Raw genomic sequence first — 22,133 nt, 5'->3', positions numbered from 1 at the left:
CAGTCAGCTCCTGGTCTTGTTTTTGCTGACTGTATAGAGCTTCTCCATCTTTGGCTGCAGAGAATATAATCAATCTGATTTTGGTATTGACCATCTGGTGATGTCCATGTGTAGAGTCTTCTCTTGTGTTGTTGGAAGAGAGTGTGTGCTATGACCAGCGTGTTCTCTTGGCAAAACTCTATCAGCCTTTGACCTGCTTCTTTTTGTACTCCAAGGCCAAATTTGCCTGTTACTCCAGGTAACTTGACTTCCTACTTTTGCATTCCAGTTCCCTATAATTAAGAGGACATATTTTTGGGTGTTAGTCTAGAAGGTCTTGTAGGTCTTCATAGAACCATTCAACTTAACTTCTTCAGCATTACTGGTCAAGCCATAGACTTGGATTACTGTGATATTGAATGGTTTGCCTTGGAAACAGAGATCATTCTGTCGTTTTTGAGATTGCATCCAACTACTGCATTTCAGACTCTTTTGTTGAGTATGATGGCTACTCCATTTCTTCTAAGGGATTCTTGCCCACAGTAGTAGATATATAATGGTCATCTGAGTTAAATTCACCCATTCCAGGCCATTTTAGTTCACTGATTCCTAAAATGTTGATGTTCAGTCTTGCCATCTTGTTTGACCACTTCTAATTTGCCTTGATTCATGGAACTAACATTCCAGGTTCCTATGCAGTATTGCTCTTTACAGCATCGGACCTTGTTTCCATCACCCATCACATCCACAGCTGGGTGTTGTTTTTGCTTTTGCTCCATCTCTTCATTCTTTCTGGAGTTATTTCTCTAGTCTTCTCCAGTAGCATATTGGGCACCTACCAACCTGGGGAGTTCATTTTTCAGTGTCATAGCTTTTTCCTTTTTCATACTGTTCATGGGGTTCTCGAGGCAAGAATCCTGAAGTGGTTTGCCATTCACTTCTCCAGTGGACCATGTTTTGTCAGAACTCTCCACCATGACCCATCCAGGCTAAATGAATTAGAACTTTATTGGGGCAGTAATTTATTTTCAAGCACACAGGAGGGAAAGTGAGCAAACCGCCCTACAAATGAAAAACTTAAAATATTAATTTTCTTAAGAAAGATCCTTTTTTTGCCCTTATATATCTATTCTTTGCCTAACTTTTCCTGTACTCTCTCTAGGCCCTTTGATACACACTGAGTTCCAGCTCACCTAAGCTAACTCTAAAATGCATTGTGAGACCCCTCTAAACACTGCTATTGCCATTTACTAATCTCTCAACCGATACAAGATTTAGCAGCTGCTTCCCTAGGCCTTGGGTGTCTGACCCAGTCTGTAGTTTAGTCATGTGCTCTGCTGACTCAGAGCACACACTGGTCTTCTCTCCAGAACACTACTCCTTCACCCCATGTGGCATTCTTCATTATTGAAGTGTTACTTCAATAAGGCATAACCCCCAGGTTTTCATATGAATTCTGAATTTCAAAGAACAGAAAGGAATATTTTACAAAATCCCTGTTGCTCTTTCAGGGAAAATTTTTATTCTCAATAGCTTTTACTCTGAAAAGTAAACAGTATGATTCAGTTTCACTTTCTATTTAAGTACTTCAGCAACTAGCCCATATGCTGTTATATTCAGGCAATGGTGACTTAAAAAAAAAATCTTTCCATTTGAATAATTCTCTTCCCTTCGTACACTCAAACACTTAAAATCCTCACTAGGCTTAATATATTTAGTGGAATCTCTATAAGGTGGTATTTAGCATCTTCTGCTTATGGTCATGTCCAAATACTAGGTAATCTTCCTACTCATTAGGGAACAGGATCCATTCTCTATAAAGATTTACCTAAACTCAAGGAAAGTGATACCACTGTGAAGTTTGAAAATCTTCAAGAGTTTCACATTATAAGCCTGGCAGAAAAAGAGGAGGAGGGATGTCTAGAAGGCCACCTCTGTTGGGCTGAGGGTGGAGTGAGGAGCAGGGGTGACTTTCATCTGAAATGTGCCTAGAAAGGGCTGAATGAGGTTGAAACAGGCTCCTGGGGGCCTCTGAGGTGGAACTGGGTCACAGTACCTTAGCTGAAAGCAGTGGCACCAAGCTCTTCCCTCTCAATGAGCCTGCCTCGCCTCTGGTGGACCTATGGAGAAAAGCCTGCTTAAAGGTGCTAGTTTTCAGTTTGCTTCCCAGCACCTCTGCACTCATAACTAAAGCAAAGGAGAATATTGCATGACTTCAGAAGAAAGTCAGCCACCTTGCAACATCTTCAGGAAATTCTGCACTCCCCTAGGGCTTGCAAAACTCCCTGTGTCTTGCAGACCAAAGGCAAGGTCTCAGTCGCCTAGCTCTAGTTTGCATAATTAAAGAAAGTGGAAGCTGGTTATTTTCTGGGTGACCCTTGACTCAACCAAGCTCATAGAGCCTATCACAAAAGTAAGAGCATAAATTGAAGTGCTGTAGCAGTGAAAACTTTTATTATTTAGATGGGCAGGAAAAGCCAGGTCCCTGGATGGATACCCATCCGAGCCTTGACCTGCTAGAGTCATACAGCCAAGACAGTGTTCACTTAACTATAATGTTATTCGAGTTGGCATACAAACAACAATAAAATTTCATATCATCATTTGTAAGACATTTCAGAGAAACAGTATACTAATATCTTTTATTATACTACCTATCTCCATTTTTTTATATGGAAAGCATAGCCAGTGATTTGTTAACTCCCTCCCTCCCACATTCTTACCTCTTTGTTTTCTTTCTCCCATTATCCTATTAACATATCCATCTTTGGGGGAAAAAAATTAAAACTGAATTTTAAAACTGTATTCAATATGGCCACATGGTAGGGGAGAGAGTCCACCTTCAGAAGTCAAGCAACTCTACCTCTTTTCTGTATCGGCATCCAGATAGATTTTCTTTGCAAGAGTCTTGCAACTCTGGGAAAGGATATGAAAAGCGCTGCTGCTAAGTCACTTCAGTCATGTCCGACTCTGTGCGACCCCATAGACAGCAGGCCACCAGGCTCCTCTGTCCCTGGATTCTCCAGGCAAGAATACTGGAGTGGGTTGATAAGCGCTGGTCTGGTCTAAATCCCTGACTATAAGAAAGCACAGATTAAGACCCAGAGTTGACACAAGTTCAAGCCACTTTTAGCAGAGAGATTGCTAGAAACTAGGTTTCAAACTCATAGTCTACGGCAACAAAAAAGTTCATTGAGCTTTGAAGAGAGAGACAGGAGCACAAAACAGGACTCTCTTAATCAAAACCCACCTGGGATCAGGGCAGCCACCCTGTCTGGGTGAGCTAAACTGAGATTCCTCCACCTCCACCCCCACTTCCGTTTTAGAACAAGGGTCACTGCCACAAAGAGAGCTGAACTTGTAGACAGGGTTTGGATTGAGTCAGAACAATTTGGTTTTAAGGCTCAGAAATTTTTGTTTGAAGCATCCAGGCTTGGTTAGAGGTTAAAAGATCACAGGGCCACCCAGCAGCCCTTGGTTTTCTAGAGTTTGGGAAAACAGCTCAGTTGCATTATAAATTTCTCAGGGAAGACCTCTAGGACAGAGAAGGAATATTTACTAAGTGGAAGAAGCATTTGCTGAAGATCTTTCTAACCCATTTCTGAGAGTTTCAACTCAATAGACCAGCAAACACACGTGTCACAACTTTGTTCTTTCTGTGATTAAAGCCTTGAGGTTTTTTTTGTGAAAAGTGAAATGCCAAGAAAGTGAGCTCACTCATGTTGGTGAGAGAAGTAAGGTTCTGGGACATCTGGGTGGGAGGAGTGGGAGAAATAAGTTAGCATTACTATGAGGACCCCAAATTAATATTCTGGGTTAATTTATTTTTTAGGAGTATATGGAATCAACTGCCTGGATAAATGTCACACTCAGTCTTCAGCTTGTTTAGCTTCATGCCCTGGGATGGAGGTGGGCAGGCCTGACAGAGCAGCGTGGAGCTTTAGAGTCTCCCCTGAAACTGTTTCCTCACCACCACCACCACCACCCCAGCCCCCCCACCCCCCGCCACAGCCTGCATTCCTGAGGAGCACTTTGTTTTAATTAATTTTAATTGGAAGCTAATTACTTTACAATATTGTTGTGGTTTTTGCCATACATTGACATGAATCAGCCATGGATGTACATGTGTCCCCCATCCTGAACCCCGCTCCCACCTTCCTCCCCATCCCATCGATTAGGGTCATCCCAGTGCACCAGCCCTGATTGCCCTGTCTCATGCATCGGACCTGGACTGGCGATCTATTTCACATTTGGTAATATACATGTTTCAATGCTATTCTCAAATCATCCCACTCTTGCCTTCTCCCAGAGTCCAAAAGTCTGTTCTTTACATCTATGTCTCTTTTGCTGTCTCGCATATAGGGTCATCTGAGGAGCACTTTAAAATCTGCCCAGCAGATGAAAACCTGTGCATGTAAGCACTTCCGCTTACCACATCACTCTGTTTGACACCCCCCAAATTCTATGTAATTATTTTATATTAAGTTAATCATGTTCCCATTATGGCTTGCAATTGGAATTATCTTTTATTTTCTGTCTGGCTATTGATTGTGGGGCTTCCCTGGTGGCTCAGAGGTTAAAGCGTCTGCCTCCAATGTGGGATACCTGGGTTTGATCCCTGGGTCGGGAAGATCCTGGAGAAGGAAATGGTAACCCACTCCAGTATTCTTGCCTGGAGAATCCCATGGACGGAGAAGCCTGGTAGGCTACAGTCCACGGGGTTGCAAAGAGTTGGACACGACTGAGTGACTTCACTATTGATTGTAAAACTGATAAACATCTTGTACTATTGTGATTATGTAACGATTACTCAATACCACTGGTCAAAAGAAAAATAATAGAATTCTGTATCACCAAAACTAGGATTTAACAGAAAAACCTGTAATCAGTTTTTAAGACCCGGATGCGTATCAGAATTATCTTGAAATTTTCTGAAAAATGCAAATGCCCAGGTATTGGCATTTTTTTTTTCTCCAGAGCACCAGCTATGTTTCTGATGAGTATTCATGTTCAAAAACAACTGGACTATACGATTATCTTTTACTTTTATCTAGTTTGTTTCACTTTTTCTATTTCATATTCAGTGCTCCCAATTCATTTAGTTTATGTTTTCTAATTTCTTCATCTTTTTTTCTTGTTGTTCCTTATCAAACATAGTAGAAAAGCTTATATATATATATAATATATATGTAATATGTATAATATATATATTTTAGAAAATTTATGCATTTTTGCCTAACTAAAAACTTTATGACATTTTTATTTCACTTGTTTGACTTAATATGAATAGAATGCTAGATTTATAATTAAAAAATAGATATGCAACATATGCTGTGTATAGCATTGGGAACTATAGTCAGTATCTTGTAATAGCCTATAATGGAAAATAATTCCAAAAATAATATATGTGTATATGTATAACTGAATCACCTTGCTGTGTACGTGAAACACTGTAAGTCAACTATACTTCAATGAAATATATATATTAAGAAAAAAGAAATCTACCCAGGGCTTCAGAATCCTACACACGCATTAGTTCATTTAATATATATCATTGAGCACTCACCGTGGGCCAGGCCTCCCCATCTGTGATTACTCACTGAGTGTGTTCCATGATGCCCTGTGCAGTTTCTCTGTGAGGTATGTAGGACTGTACTCTGTTCACTCCCTCACTCCCCCACAGAAACTTGTGGCCTACCTTGGGTTGTGAAACATTCAGTAAACTGTGAGCCTGGAAGGCAAATGGGAAAAGGCTGGGATTTGTGGCCAGGTTGGCCCAGTTGAAATCCTAACACTGGGGCTATTGGCAATAACTAGCTGGTTGATCATGGGTAGGTGGTTAACTTCTCTGAGCCTCAGCTTATTTGAAAATGGAAAATAATAAAAATACATTCCTCACAGGGTTATTTATTTAACAGGACTTAAAGATACAGAGATCAGCAATATTAGGTAAATACACAGAGGCCACAACATCAGGTAAAAGCTTTTAAGATTCAGCACAATTTTTGTTTTTATTGTAATACTTTTCAAAGTAAAGGCTGTACAAAATTATAACAGAAACACTTACACAGCACGCACTTTGTACCAAACACTATCCCAAGTATTTTGCATAGATTAAATTAGTTTAATCTAAAAACAACTTCCTGAGGAAAGCACAAGTATTACACTAATTTTTAACAAAAGATGTAACTGAGGCACAGAGAGGTTAAGTGATCAAAGTCACACAATTAGTAAGTGGCAGTATGAGGCTTCAAATCATGTTCATATGCATAGTTCAAGAAACTCAAAATATTCTATAAGACATTATGAAAAACAGCCACCTTCTGCATTCCCTTCCCTGCCTTCCCACTCTATATAACTAACATGCTTATAGAAGATGAGGATGTAAGTCTTTTACTACTACTAGAAACCACCACATACCTGACACTCCACATTTTCCCTCTTCCATCCTTTCAATATCATTTCTAATTAGATTAATATTCAGTGTTTACATTTTTATCACCTGTAATGCTATTACAAGCAGGCCATGCACTATGGTTTCTCATTCCTCCTTTTACAACTAGTAACTAGAATGAATACTTGTCTTAATTTTCTTAGTTTCTATGCATCTTTCACTAATCCATTACCAAACTCTCCACTCTGTTCATCTCCACTCCTATTTAAACACATCAGAAGTCTATCCATCCCTTGAACTCAGCTTTCCCAGCGCCTTTCTGTTCCAATCTGCACAGGATGCCTCTAGTTCTGCTGCACAGTTATCTGAGGCATTCCTTTCATCACCTCTGTAAGTACATTTGCTTCTTACTTGGGCTAGTTCACCTAGGTTCTTTAAATTTTGGTAAATTCTTTAAATGTTCATTTGTGGTTTTTGTATCCTACTGAAGAAATATTTGCCTACTCCAGAGTTGTGAAATTTTTTCTCTTAAGTTTTCTTCTATATAAAAGCTTTATAATTTAAGCTTTACTTTCTTTACATTTCTGTTACTTTTTGTGCATGGTGGAAGGTTAGGGATAAGGTTGTTTCCATATAGCTATCCAGTTGATACAGCATCATTTCTTGAAAAGATTTTCCTTTTCCCCACTGAAATACCTCAGACACTTTGTCAAAAATCACTGACTACAGAACTTCCCTGGTGGTACAGTGGACCAATGGTCCACTAGTCCATTGGTACAGTGGTGCCAATGCAGAGGACACAGGTTCAATCCCTGGTCCGGGAAGATTCCACATGCCACAAAGCAACTAAACCCATGCACCACAACTGCTGAGCCCGAGTGCTGCAACAACTCAAGCCCGCACACCTAGAGCCTGTACTCCACAACAACTAGCCCACGTACCGAGAACCAGCACTCTGCAACTAGTCGCTACAATGAAAAGCCCGCACACCACAAAGAAGAGTAGCCCCTGCTCACAGCAACTAAAGAAAGCCCATGTGCAGCTATGAAGTCCTAGCGCAGCCATAAATAAATAAATAACCTTTTTAAAAAAAGAAAAGAAAGAAAAAAAGAGCCATCTTTAAAAAAAAAAAAAAGGTCAATTTACTATACATGTTTGGGTCTGTTAACAACTCTCATTATCTTCTATTGACCCATATATCTATCTTTATGCCAATACCAAGAATGTCTTGATAACTGTAACTTTATAGTATGTCTTCAAATTAAGTAGTGTAAGACTTCCTTCTTTGTTCTTTTCAAAATTGTTTTGGCCGTTTTAGCTCTTTTGCATTACACTAGAAATTTTAGAATCAGCTTGATTATGATTGCATTGAATTTACAGGTCAGTTTGGAGAAATGGATGTCTCAGAAATATTAAGTCTTCAGATTCATGAACATGTCATACCTCTCCATTTATTTAGGTCTACTTTACTTTATCTTAGCAGTGTTTTGTAATTTTTAGTATACAAGTCTCACATAAATCTTGGAAAATATGTCCCTGAATATTTCATGTGTTTTTTTGAAATAATAAACTTTAGTTTTTAGAGCAGTTTTAGATTCGTGGCAAAATCCAAGCACAGTGAGTTCCCATATACCCCACCCCCACATGCACACAACCACCCCCACCTGAGTATTCACCCCTACCTAAGCATTTTTTGTGTTACTGTAGTGTTAGTCGCTCACTCCTGTCCGACTCTTTGCGACCCCACAGACTGTAGCCTGGCAGGCTTCTCTGTACATGGGATTTCCCATGCAAGAATCCAGGAGTGGGTTGCCATTCCCTTCTCCAGGGCATCTTCCCAACCCACGTCTCTCACAAGTGGATTCTTTACCACCTGAGCCACCAGGGAAGGCTTATGTTATGATAAGTGGTATTTTAAAATGTTCGTCTCCAATTACTCATTGCTGGTATAAAGAAAAATAATTTTTATATATTGACCTTGTATCTTGTGAATTTTACATTAGTTCTAGCAGCTTTTCTATAGAATCAGAATTTTCTACAGAGTTAACCATGTCATCTGTAAATAATATTATTTCTTCTTTGCCAATCTCTATGTCTTGCCTTATCACCCTGGATAGGATCTTCACAACAATATTAAAAAGTAAGTGGTGAAAAGAAAGAGCAGTGGTGGACTTTCCAAGCAGTACAGTAGATAAGAATTTGCCCGCCAGTGCAAGGGACACAGGTTCAGTCCCCGGTCTGGGAAGATTTCATATGCCATGGAGCAACTAAGCCCAAGAACCACAACTGCTGAAGCTGCAGGCTGCAACCACTGAAGCCAGTGTCCTAGGGCCTGTGCTTCACAAGAGAAGCCACCACAATGAGAAGCCCGTACACCACAATAAAGAGCAGCCCTTGCTCCACAACTAGTGAAAGCGCCACGTGCAGCAATGAAGACCCAGCTCAACCAAAAACAAGTAAATAGACTATTAAAAAAAAAGGAAGAACAGTGGTGAAAGCATTCATCCTTAGATCTTAGAGGGAAAATAGTCTTTCACCATTAAGAATAAAATGTAGGTTTTCATGGAAAACCTTTATCAAGTTGAAGTTCCATGGTATTCAGTTTACTGTAAGATTTTCATAATGGATGTTGAGTTTTGCCAAAAGGCTTTCATGCATATCTATAAAGATATTTTTTCTTTATTTCTGCTAATGTAAATTATACTTATTGATACTTAAATTAACCTTGCATCCCTGGGATAAGTCCTACTGAATCATGACATATTTACCTTTTATTAATAATATATTGCTGTTTAATAGTTTGTTAAAGATTTTTGCCTGTTCCTAAGGGACATTGCTTTATAATTTTTTTCTTGTCTTTGTCTGGTTTAATATCAGTCTCATGAAATGAACTGGAAAGTATACTATCCAATTCTATTTTCTGAAAGTTCTTCAGGGCTAAAGGATTGGTATTAGCTCTTAAATTTTTGGCAGAATTCACCAATAATACCATCTGGGCCTAGGAGTTTTCTTTGTGAAAACATTTCTTAATATGAATTTAATCACTTTCATTGATATATGGATATTCAGAAATGTTTCTTCTTGAGTCAGTATTGGAAAACTGTCTTCCAAGGAATTTTTCCATTTCATCTAAGCTGTCAAACATATTTGCACAGTTATTCATAATATCTTTTTATTATCTCCTTAATTAACACAGGGTTTTAGTAGTGTTTTCTCTTTTTCTGAAAGATACTGGAAATTTGTCTTTTTTCTTGATCATTCTGTGTAATGTTGCAACTTTATTGATTTAAAAAAAACTAAATTTTTTATTTCATTAATTTCCTTTCTTTTTCTGTTTTCTTTTATTATTTCCTTCCTTCCACTTCCTTAGGACTCAAATTGCTTCTTTTCTCCTAATTTCTTAAGGTGAACGCCTCAATCACTGATTGGAGAACTTTCTTCTTTCCTAAGCTATACATATCTACTAAGCTGTATCTCATGAATTCTGAAAAGTTTCTTCATCTTTATTCAAAATATTTTAAAATTTCTTTTGTGATTTCTAATTTGATCCTTACGTTATTTAAAGATATGCTTTTTTTTACCAAATTTCTTTGTTAGTACTTTTAAATTCCATTCTTATTAGAAAACATACTCTGTATGATTGTAATGTTTTACATTTATTGAGACTTGTTTTATAATTCATAACATGCCTAATGCTGTTGTTGAGTAGAGTGTTCTGTAAATGTCAATTGGGTCATGTTGGTTGATAGTATTATTATCATCATCCAAATCCCTACTGATATTGTCAGTTTATCCTATTATTTACTAAAGAAGGAATGTTGAAACCTCTAACAATAACAGTCGGTTTGTTAATTTCTTTATCAGTTTTTGTTGCATGTATTTTGAAGCTTTGTTATTGGATGTACACACATTTAGAACTGTTATGTCCTCCTAATGAACTGTACGCTCAACTACTATGAAATGACCTTCTTTATTCCATATGAAATTTCTTGTTCTAAGATATCCTTTGCTATTAATATAGTCATGCTAGCTTTTTTCTGATTGGTGTTTGCATGGTATAACTTCCATCCTTTTACTTTTAATCTACCTGTGTATTTATATTTAAGGTAGATTCCCTCTAGACAGAGCACAGTCGGGTTTTGTTTTTTTATCCTAACTGGATAAAAGTCTATCTTTGCCTTATAATTGGGGTGTTTAGACCTTTATATTTGATAACAATAATTAATATGGTTGGGTTTAAGTCTATCATCTTCATATTTGTTTTTTATTTTTTGTTTTCCCTTTTTGCCTGCCTGATTTTATATTAAGTATTTTTAGCACTCCAATTTATCTCCAATACTGATTTATCAGCTATGTTGCTGCTAAGTCGCTTCAGTCGTGTCCGACTCTGTGCGACCCCATGGACTGCAGCCTACCAGGCTTCTCCGTCCATGGATTCTCCAGGCAAGAACACTGGAGTGGGTTGCCATTTCCTTCTCCAATGCATGAAAGTGGAAAGTGAAAGTGAAGTTGCTCAGTCGTGTCTGACTCTTAGCAACCCCATGGACTGCAGCCTACCAGGCTCCTCCATCCATGGGATTTTCCAGGCAGGAGTACTGGAGTGGGGTGCCATTGCCTTCTCCCTTATCAGCTATAGTTCTCTGCTTTTCCTTTTTGGTTTGGGGTTTTGTTTTTGCTTTTTTTTTTTTAAGTGAGTGCTCTAGGGTTTAAAATATGCATATTTTATCTATCACATTGCACCTTCAAGTAATATCACTTGAAATATAATGTAAAAACCTAATAATAAACTTTATAACTATCATCTCATCCCTTCCATCTGTGCTACTGTTGTTATACATTTCACTTCTATATATCATCTAAACCCTGGCATGCATTCAATTTTTGCTTTAAATAGTCAATTGTATTTTAAATAAAAATTTTAATGAGAAGGAAGATAGTCTTTTATATTTACTCACATTTATGCCATTTCAAGTACTCTTCATTCCTTTGTGTAGATCCACATTTCCACCTGATTTTTTTCTTTCTGCCTGAATAACTTAATATTTCTCATACAGCAGTATATTTATAAATTATTTCAACTTTATTTGTTGGAAAAAAACTTGTTTGCCTTCAGTTTTGTTTTTATTGTTGTTTGGGGTTTTTATTGGCCACACCATGTGGTCTGTAGGATGTTAGTTGCCCAACCAAGGATTGAACTTGGGCCCTGGCAGCAAAAGCACTGGGTCATAACTACTGGGCCACCAGGGAATTCCCTTGCCTTCACTTTTGAAGAATGCTTTCACGTATTTCCAAGCTATCATTTTCTTTAGCACATTAAAGATGCCATTCTGTTGTCTCTGGCTTGCATAGCTTTAGACAATAAGTCTACAGTGATCCTTACCTTTGGTTTTCTGTACATACTGTCTTTCTTCCCTCTAGCTGCTTTTAAGATTTCTCTATCATTGGTTTTCAGCAGCTTGATTATGATGGGGTTTGGTGTGAGTTTCAGGGTTTGCAGTTTTATCCTGCTTAGGGTTCACCAGGCTTCTTAGATCACTGTCTTAGCATATTTATCAAATTTAGAAAGATTTTCACCATTGTTTCTTAGTATTATTTCTTGGTATTCAGAAAAGATTTAACATTTCTGGAGCTCTTTTTCTGCATAACTGTCTCTTGCATGGAATTCTTCCTCACAATTTTTAGCTGCGTCAACCTCCCTGACCTCCGATCTCTGTCCCTGCCAGTCAGTGAGACCACTGTGCTATACTTGGGACCCCCGCCAGACCCTGCTCCATGATCCAGAATGTACCTCTAGGTAAAAGCCTAGGTGACGACAGAGCTCACTTCATTTGTCTCTCTTCCCTCAGGAATCACAATCCTGTACTACTTCTAGTCCAACATCAGAAAAACAGGTGTTTCATACATTTTGTACAGTTTCTGGTTGTTTACAGTGGCAGGGTAAATGTGATCCCTGTTACTCCATGATAGATTAAAGCAGAAGTACACTTATCCTTTTTTAAAAATCCATTTACTAACAATTTTGAGGAAGTAGTGGAAAGTAAACATGAGTTCAATCTACCACAGTTAGCTAGAAATTCACTTTAGTTTTTAAAATTATAAACAAGACATAATAGTTTTTTAATTAATAATTATCCCAAAACACTGAGAAGGATAAAGACTGTTTCCAGCTTTTCACTGGATAGTCAAAGTATGAGTCATAAGTCATTTTCTTTACTAACTTTGAAGGATCTCCTGATAAAAAGAACTGTTCCCAAAGCTTATACTGCTTTTTCTCCAAACACAACACTTACATTATCTAAGCTTAAGCTGATTATTCAACTGTCTTCATGGCAATGTAACTTGTATGATTTTGCTCTAAGAAGTACAATTTTGAACAATATTTTTGTAGTTCTGGTCTCCTCTCTACCTTTACTGACAAAATTAATCAGTTTCCTACACTTACTCTAGAAAATACCATTTGATTTAACGGAGAGGTAGCCATACTTTGGGGAGTTCCCTGGTACCTAGTTGTTAGGATTCTGGACTTTCACTGCCATTGCCCAGGATCAGTCCCTGGGTGGGTAACTGAGATCCCACAAGCCAAGTGAACTGCCAAAAAAAGAGAAAAAAAAAGTGTCAAAGTTTTATGGCTTTGTGCCACCATAGGACAGCATATCACAAGAAACAATACCCTTAGAGATCTTTACAATAAAATCCAATAAAGTCCACTTTTCAAACATTCAGCACTATATTTCTTATTTGAACTTCTCATTTTCAGCTATGATGCCAAGTCAATAGTCCTATAAATTATTTTGTCCCCTAGCTCATAAAGATTCATGGTGTATATTCAAACTGTAGCCCTATTCAACATTTACACTTACAGAGTTATTTTGTATTGCACTATTTGATCATTAATTTTACTGTTCAATGAACTACTTTTGTATCATGACAAATTTAATGCAACACAATAGTAACAGTAAAAATACAGGTTTTTACAATTAAGAATTTTAACACTATCCTGACATGAAACACATTATTGCAAATAATCTATAGTTGATAACTGAAATTATCTACCAATGCAGTCCTTGCAGTGAATAAAAAGAAACAATTATTAAGAAGGTAACATGGCAACAACCCACTCTAGTACTCTTGCCTGGAGAATCCCTTGGACAGAGGAACCTGGCCAGCTACAGTCCATGGGGTCACAGAGTCAAACACGACCAAGCAACTGACACACACATAAAATTGAGGAGATACTTGATGACACAAGTGTACAGTTTATCTACTCTCCCACTTCTGCAGGAAGCAGGACGGGGCAGGCAGCACCTGGGAGGCAGGATGGCTCACCCCCACCCCTCCATCCCTTCTGGAAATCCTGGGGCCTCAGTGCCTGCAACAGCTGGCCTTGGGCAAATAAAAGACTAAGTTGTTTACTGGCAAAAAAAAAAGACGGTAACAGAACTTCCTGCTCACTTCACATTCTAATAAGGTTATGCTCAAAATCCTTCAAGCTAGGCTTCAACACCAGTACATGAACCAAGAACTTCCAGATGTTCAAGCTGGGTTTAGAAAAGGCAGAGGAACCAGAGATCAAATTGCCAATATTTATTGGATCATGGAAAAAGCATGGGCGTTCCAGAAAAACATCTACTTCTGCTTCACTGACTATGCTAAAGCCTTTGACTTGTGTAGATCACAACAAACAGTGGAAAATTCAAGACATGGGAATACTAGACCACCTTACCTGTCTCCTGAGAAACCTGTATGTGGGTCAAGAAGCAACAGTTAGAACTGGATATGGAAAAACTGAGTGGTACAAAATTTGGAAAGGAGTACAACAAGGCTGTATATTGTCACCCTGCTTAACTTCTATGCAGTGCCAAGTGCCGGTCTGGATGAATCACAAGCTGGAATCAAGATTTCTGGGGAAAATATCAATAACCTCAGATATGCAGATTACCTCTCTAATGGCAGAAAGCAAAGAGGAACTAAAGAGCCTCCTGATGACAGTGAAAGAGGAAAGTGAAAAGGCTGGTTTAAAGTCAACATTCAAAAGACTACACATTAAAAAACTATACAGTAAAATGATGGCATCTGTTCCCATCATTTCACAGCAAATAGAAGGGGAAAAAGTGGAAGCCATGATAGATTTTATTCTCTTGGGCTCCCCAGTCACTGCGGACAGTGACTGCAGCCATGAATTAAAAGATGCTTGCTTCTTGGAAGGAAAGCTATGACAAACCTAGACAGCATATTAAAAGCAGAGACATCACTTTGCTGACAAAGGTCTGTATAGTCAAAGCTATGGATTTTCCAGTAGTCAAGTACACATGTGAAAACTGGACCAAAAACAAGGTGGAGCACTGAAGAATTGATGCTCTTGAATTGTGATACTGGAGAAGACACTTGAGACTCCCTTCGACAGCAGGGAGATCAAACCAGTCAATCCTAAAGGAAATCAACTCTGAATATTCATTGGAAGGACTGACGCTGAAGCTCCAATACTTTGGCCACCTGAGGCAAACAGCCAACTCATTGGAAAAAACTCTGAAGCTGGGAAAGATTGAGGGCAGGAGAAGTGGATGGCAGAGGATGAGACGGTTAGATAGTATCACTGACCCAGTGGACATGAATTTGAACAAATTCAGGGAGACAATGGAGGACAGAGGACAGAGGAGCCTGGCATGCTGCAGTCCATGGAGTAACAAAAGGTTGGACATGACTTAGTGACTGAACAACAGCAACAAATAAAAATTCTATGGAAATTTTAACTGATCTTACATTTTAAATTAGTTAAGTGTATGTGAACAAAATTGGCCCATCAGTTTTTCCTCTAAAACCATCAAATCAATTGCAAACTCCTTGACAGATCACCAGAGTTTGTGGACTACCTTTGAGAAACTCTGTTTTAAGAATAGGCATTCATATCTCTAATCAATGGAAGTACTTATTGATTATCAGTGCTTCACACAAAGATATTTAATACCCATTTAATAAATTTTTAATATATTTTAGTTTTGTACATGTTAAGCTATTCTAAACTCTGAGGTTACAGTGGTGAAAAAGATGGGTATTGTCTTTCTCTCTACTGGAAAGAAGCAGACAATATAAAGAAAACAGGTTAAGTTCATAAAATGTTAATGATATAAAAGAAATAGTGTAATGAGATAAAATGTGACTTGAAGAGAGCAGGAACTAATTTAGATAGAGTGTTCCGGGAAGATCTCACTAAGAAGGCCACAGCTGAAAAGAATGCTGAAATGAGAAGGAAGCAGGCATTGAGGAACTGAAAACATACTAGGCAGAAGACCCAGAAAGAGAAAAGGACCCAAGGCAGTGGTAGTGGTTTGGCCTTTTGGGGGGAACAGAGAGAAGGTTGAGGGGCCTGAAGCAGAATGAGCAAGAGAAATGAGAGGATGAGAAGAGGCTGGGAAAACACTCAAGTGCCAGATTAGCAGAGCCTTCTGGGCTGTGGTGAGTTTGGGAAGCTACTAGAAGACTGCAAGCAAAAGAATGACAGGGGCTAATTTATCTATACAAAAGTTTGCTGGATGCTCCACCGAGTATGAAAAAGCTGGAGAGAGGCAGAGCAAAAGAAAACTCTTGAGAGTCCCTTGGAATGAAAGGAAATCAAACCAGTCGATCCCAAAGGAAATCAACCCTGAGTATTCATTGGAAGGACCGATGCTGAAGCTGAAGCTCCAATATTTTGTCCACCTGATGCGAAGACTGACTCATTGGAAAAGACCCTGATGCTGGAAAAAATTGAGGGCAGAAGGAGAAGGGGATAACAGAGGATGAGATGGTTGGATGGCATCATCGATTTGATGAACAAGAGTTTGAGCAAACTGCAGGAGATAGTAAAGAACAGGGAAGCCTGGCATGCTGCAGTCCATGGGATTGCAAGGAGTCAGACACAACTAAGTGACTGAACAACAACAAAGAGCAAGAGCAAGGAGACCAGTTACAAGGATATTTAATAATTCAAGCAAGAGGTGACTAGGGTGGAAACAGTAGAGATGGACAGAACTAAATGAATTTAGGAAGTATTTTTCGTATACAATGGGTAAGACTTGCCAATGCATTGAATGAATTAATGAATGACATAATTAATGCATAGTCACTAAAATAGGAGATCCACAAGGAGAAAGGTCAGCATGCACTGAAGAAGTTAAGGAAAGCTTTCTGGAGAAGGCAGATGAGAGCTGGGCTTTAGAGATGATCTAGCTATGGCTAAGAAGTAAAGACATAGGGATCCAACTGCAGACAAACCAATGAAGTGGGACTGAGTTTCTGTGTGTTTGGAGACTCATGAGTTGCCAGCTTCGTGGAGGTGTTGACTGTCGAGGAACAAGCAGAATAGAAGTGTACAGTGGGATGGGAAGGGGTTGAATCATGGAGTATTTGGAAAGCCCAGAAGGATGAACTCTATGCCTACACCTGACACAATCCCCAGGACAGCTGTACCTTAGGCTTCCTACCAAGCAGACAGCCAATGAGCCCTTTGTCAAGTTCCATGCCTGGACCCAGGCACCCTTCTTACTGCCTCCCAGGAAAGGCCCAGAGTACTCACTGGTAACATCAGGGTGACCTGTGAGTCAGCAGGCTGGGAGCTGGAACAGGTCCCTGGTACATTTACTGTCCCTGGCAGGTATGGCACACCTAACACTCTATAAATGCCTCAGATAACAACTAAGTTATCCCATATAGTCTAAGCTAGAGGGGACCCAAAAACAACTCAGGGCCTAAATAGCTCTCGTGGAGGTCTGCTCAGCTGCCTTTTACAATGTACAGCACAAGGTGCCAGGCACATTTCCCACATTAGCTCATTTAATAGGCACAATGCCACCCTTGAGTGAGCTCATATCCGTATTTTACTGATGAGGAAACTGAAGGGCAGACAACTTAAGGTCACACTGTTAGCAAGACTCAGAGCCAGGACTCCTACCCAGAGTTGACTGACCCCAAAGCCCTCATCCTTTCATATCACAGTCCTAGAGCAATTTCATGGGCCAAAGCAACTGGAGTGTCAAACCTGCCACTCTGGAGGGCAATTCAGCAGCTCTTTAGCTCGCCTTCCCACCTTAGCAGGAAGCCGTTTATCAGATTAACAACCCACCTGCTCCCACAGCAAAGAGCAGGATCCTGAGGAAACAGAACTTGGCTTGGCTGGAACTTCTGTAATGACAAGACACAGGGATACTTCGGGCCTCAGAGCAGGGAAGCAACTTTGAGCTTTTCCCCTCCCCAGGGGGAGACTGGGATGTGTCCTGTGACTTAAGTGTCAGCAATAAGTAATAAAAAGAACACAGAATTTGGGGCCAGACAGATGTGGGTTTGAGTTACAACACATCTGTGACCTTGGACAAACCACTTAGCCTCTCCATGTCTCAGTTGCTTCAGCTGAAGAATGGTTTAACGCCACCTCCCTCATGGGACTGTCTTGGGCATTAAATGAGATGGCATATTTAAGATGCTTTCTCCACAACTCAAGCAAGAGCTGCCCTTTTCTCTCTCTCTCAACTGGACAGGGCATCCATTACTGGTCCCACTTGTCAGATGAACAAACTGAGACTCCAAAGATTGAGACGCCTACTTAGAAGTAGAGGTCATCTCCTAACTCACAAAATGAGGCTCTTTCCACTTTTTTATTTTTTTTTTTGCTGGTTCCTCAAAAGCAGAAACAGCAAGCCCCCTAAAGCTTGTAGTTTTGCCTTGAGTATATAGCTGTCTGGAGCTTCCTCTTATTCTTGCTCTCCTTTCCCGAATTCTTATCTCACCAGTCTCTTTGCACACAAATCAGACTGATCATCATAAAGCAATAGAGAGGTTCACGGGCCGAATAGGAGGTAAACACAATTCTCTCCATAAGCAAGACAAACCCTCTCTGTTGGCGCAAAATAATGACTCACTCAAGACCTTTTATGAGAGCCAGATGCTGAGCATGTCTAAATTGCTACAAATTGCTTCCATGGTGTGTGTTGGTGGAGGGGAGGGGACCAACCAACATCTATATATATTTATACATTTACCAGGAAACGTGTTTATATTGTTTTCCAATCAGGATTTACCACAAGCCAGGAGTTCCACACCTAATGAACAGGCAAAACCCAGCCCATTGTCAACAGAGAAAAATCTATCTCAAACACAAAAGATTTTAAATCAAAATGGATGTTAGACAAGCAGGATTCCCAGTATTGCTGGGCAGCCAGGGCTGTCTCCAGCAGCTGACAGGGTGAGTGATAGCTGTTTCTGAGCTCAGACTTCATCCTAGAATCCTTAGAATCTTGACTTGGATAAGTCTTTTTAATCTTTAGAATTTTTCTCTTGAATAAAAATATTCCCCAACATTTCTTGGAGGCAGACGACCACATATAACTTAGTTCCAGCCAACAGGATAAGCAGAATTGTTGTTTGGCAGCTTCTGGGAAATTTCTTTAAGATACACCCTAGATGTGCCCTTTGTCTCTTCCTCCCTATCCCTCATCCTCCTGCTTGGAACATGGATTAGATGCCTGGAGTTCATCTTAGACCATAATGATGAGGGCCACATCTGAAGGACAGCAGAATGTAAAGCTAGAAGCAGTCTGGATTCCTGAGTACTATAGAGCCTGAACTGCCTACAATAGACTTTTTTTTAATATAAAACAGAAATAAATGTTACTCTGTTTAATCCACTGTTTTTCAGGTCTCTGTTACTCAGCACTGCTCACAGTAGAACTAAACATAACACAGTGCCCTAAACACACAATCAGTTCTTCTTCTTGTCCTTGGTCTTCTTTCTCTCCTGACACCCTGAGGCTCCAGGCCAAGCTAGCCCTGTGCTTCATAGCCCCCAACATGTTTGATTCCCACATCTTCCCCAATCTCACTAAGTAATCTTACATTCTTTGGTAGCTGCTGCTACTAAGTCTCTTCAGTTGTGTCCAACTCTGTGCGACCCCATACTTGGCAGCCCACCAGGCTCCCCCATCCCTGGGATTCTCCAGGCAAGAACACTGGAGTGGGTTGCCATTTCCTTCTCCAATGCATGAAAGTGAAAAGTGAAAGTGAAAAGTGAAAGTGAAGTCACTCAGTCGTGTCCGACTCTTAGCGACCCCATGGACTGCAGCCTACCAGGCTCCTCCATCCATGGGATTTTCCAGGCAAGAGTACTGGAGTGGGATGCCATTGCCTTCTCCTTCTTTGGTAGGGTGCTGGGTATAAAATAAACATTAAAATTTATTAATGTAATAATTTTAATAATAAAATAATTTTATTATATTGGAAAACAGTAGAAAAGGAAATAAGGAAAGCATTACATTTAAGCAATCAAAATAATGCCAGTGTGCCCACATCTGCCCCTTTGCCCAGTCCTCCCTATTTCTGTATTTAAAGCTTTTGAGGCCCAATAAAATAGTACATGTTGTCTGCAAAAAAAAAAAAAAATATATATATATATATATATACACACATAACACACTTAGAGATCTATATAATAAGAAAGATACAGGACTTAAATGAAGTAATGTATTTGAATATACAAAACAAGATCTAGACAATGGAAAATTATACTATATTCTTGTATAGACCTACTAGACCTACTAGTTTCCTCAAATTATTAATATATACGTCAAAAGTTCCAATCAGAATACAAACAACATATTCAATGGAATTTTATAAAATCAGCTTCAAATTTATGTGAAGAATGACTGAAAATAGCCAAGAAAACTGTAAAAAAGAAGAACAGTTAAAGAGTCTTGCCTTACCAGAACATATTATAGAGTCAAACAGAAATAGAAAAACAGTTCAATTAAAAAGAAAAAGAAAATCCACAATCAATAGCAATATTTATGAAAAGTTAACATTGTAATTCCCTGGCACTCCAGTGGTTAGGACTGTGCTTTCATTGCTGAGGGCCACGAATCAATTCCTGGTCAGGGAACTAAGATCCCACAAGCTATGTGGCAAGACCAAAAAAATAAAAAGTTAACACATGATATATATGGAAATTCAGTTTGGTAGGAAGAGAATGGACTATTTAATAAATGATGCTAGTACAACTGGTTTTCCATATGGGAGAAAGTACAAAGGGACTCTAATCTTATACATTATTAAAAAGAAAAAAATTCCACACAGATTTTAAAAATACAGAAGTAAAGAGCAGTAAAAGAGTGAAAACAATATATTTCAAGAAAACTTTGGAGACTACATTAAAAACTGAAGATGGGGGGACATTTCTAACAAAGACTGGAAACCTGGAGACTCTAAAAAAGATAAAAGATCATTTTAACTATATAAATGTTTACAACTTTCACGCCATTAACAAAAGCCATAGAGAAATAAGGTATCTGGGAAAATATTTGTAAGATAGATTTAAAAGTTAGTTTGGACTTTTTTAAGTAGGAAAATATGATGCAAAATATGATACATTAAAATGACTCCAAGATCATTTGTATATATGTGTTTGTATGAATGTCTACAAAGAATATACTGGGGCTCCAAGAAGTCCTCTATGAATAGCACCCCTCTTTCTTGCTCAAAGTTCTGAAAAAGTTGAAAGTAAACAAACAGTATATATGGGGACCAAAATGTCCTGTTTTTAATGATAGAGGTAGAGTCCCCTTTACTGTATTCCACCCAGACCCTTAAGCCTCTTCACTATTAAACTCTAGGTTGCTCATAGCCAGGCTGAATACCTATATCTTTCCTCATTCAGTTACCTAGAAAAGGTGACTCTCTGGTAACTCTCAAAATTTGTAGTCTCTCATTGATTCTTTGTTTCGGAGTACACTGTACCCCCATTCCTGAGTTGATCACAGTATCAGAATGAGATCTACTGATTGAATTAAATAGTCAAGGCTGTATACTGTCACCCATGCAAAGTACATCATGTGAAATGCCAGGCTGGATGAAGCACAAGCTGGAATCAAGACAGCTGGGAGAAATATCAGTAACCTCAGATAGGCAGATGACACCACCCTAATCGCAGAAAATAAAGAGGAACTAAAGAGCCTCTTGATGAAGGTAAAAGAGTAGAGTGAAAAAGCTAGCTTCAAACTCAACATTCAAAAAATGAAGATCATAGGATCTGGTCCCATCATTTCATGTCAAATATATGGGGGGGAAATGGAAACAATGACAGACTTTTACTTCCTTGGGCTCCCCAATCATTGTGGACAGTGACTGCAGCCATGAAATTAAAAGATGCTTGCTCCCTGGAAGAAAAGCTATGACCAATCTAGACAGCATATTAAAAAGCAGAGATATCAAAGGTCCATCTAGTCAAAGCTATGGTTTTTCTGGTAGTCAAGTACAGATGTGAGAGTTGGACCATAAAGAAGGCTGATCACAGAAGAACTGATGCTTTCAAACTGTGCTACTGGATAAGACTTGAGAGTCCCCTGGACTACACAGAGATCAAACCAATCAACCCTAAAGGAAATCAACCCTGGATATTCATTGCAAGGACTGATGCTGAAGCTGAAGTTTCAATACTTTGGCCACCTGATGTGAAGAGTCAACTCACTGGAAAAGACCCTGATGTTGGGAAAGACTGAGGGCAGGAGGAGAAGCGGGTGGCAGAGGATGAGATGGTTGGATAGCATCATCGACTCAATGGAAATGAGTTTGAGCAAACTCCAGTAGACAGTGAAGGACACAGAAGCTGACGTGCTGCATGGGGTTGCAAAGAGACGGACACAAATGAGTGACTGAACAACAAATCAAACCCATGCCTGGAGCTGGAGGAGGAGGGGTGTCAGTCACACTAACTCAGAGACTAACTATGTGGGGGGTGGAG

General features: G+C 39.2%; 1 protein-coding gene across 4 annotated transcripts in view; it reads left to right on the top strand.

Moving 5' to 3' along the window:
• The window catches only part of RPAP2 (RNA polymerase II associated protein 2), a 126,985-nt gene that overhangs the window by 94,915 nt on the left and 9,937 nt on the right, over window positions 1–22,133 (top strand). Inside the window, exon 13 of one of the 4 annotated variants that reach the window (XM_006061340.4) lies at window positions 8,491–8,527. The exons of 2 other annotated variants lie outside the window; for them this stretch is intronic. The gene's annotated coding sequence lies outside the window, so the exon portion shown is untranslated. Of the gene's footprint in view, window positions 1–3,811; window positions 4,137–8,490; window positions 8,528–22,133 lie in introns of those variants that run through there. One more of the 4 variants, XM_006061344.3, reaches the window with a different exon arrangement.

The sequence above is a fragment of the Bubalus bubalis genome, chromosome 6, assembly GCF_019923935.1.
Source record: "Bubalus bubalis isolate 160015118507 breed Murrah chromosome 6, NDDB_SH_1, whole genome shotgun sequence".
Taxonomy (NCBI): Eukaryota; Metazoa; Chordata; class Mammalia; order Artiodactyla; family Bovidae; genus Bubalus; species Bubalus bubalis.
This window is presented reverse-complemented; position numbering and strand designations above follow the sequence as displayed.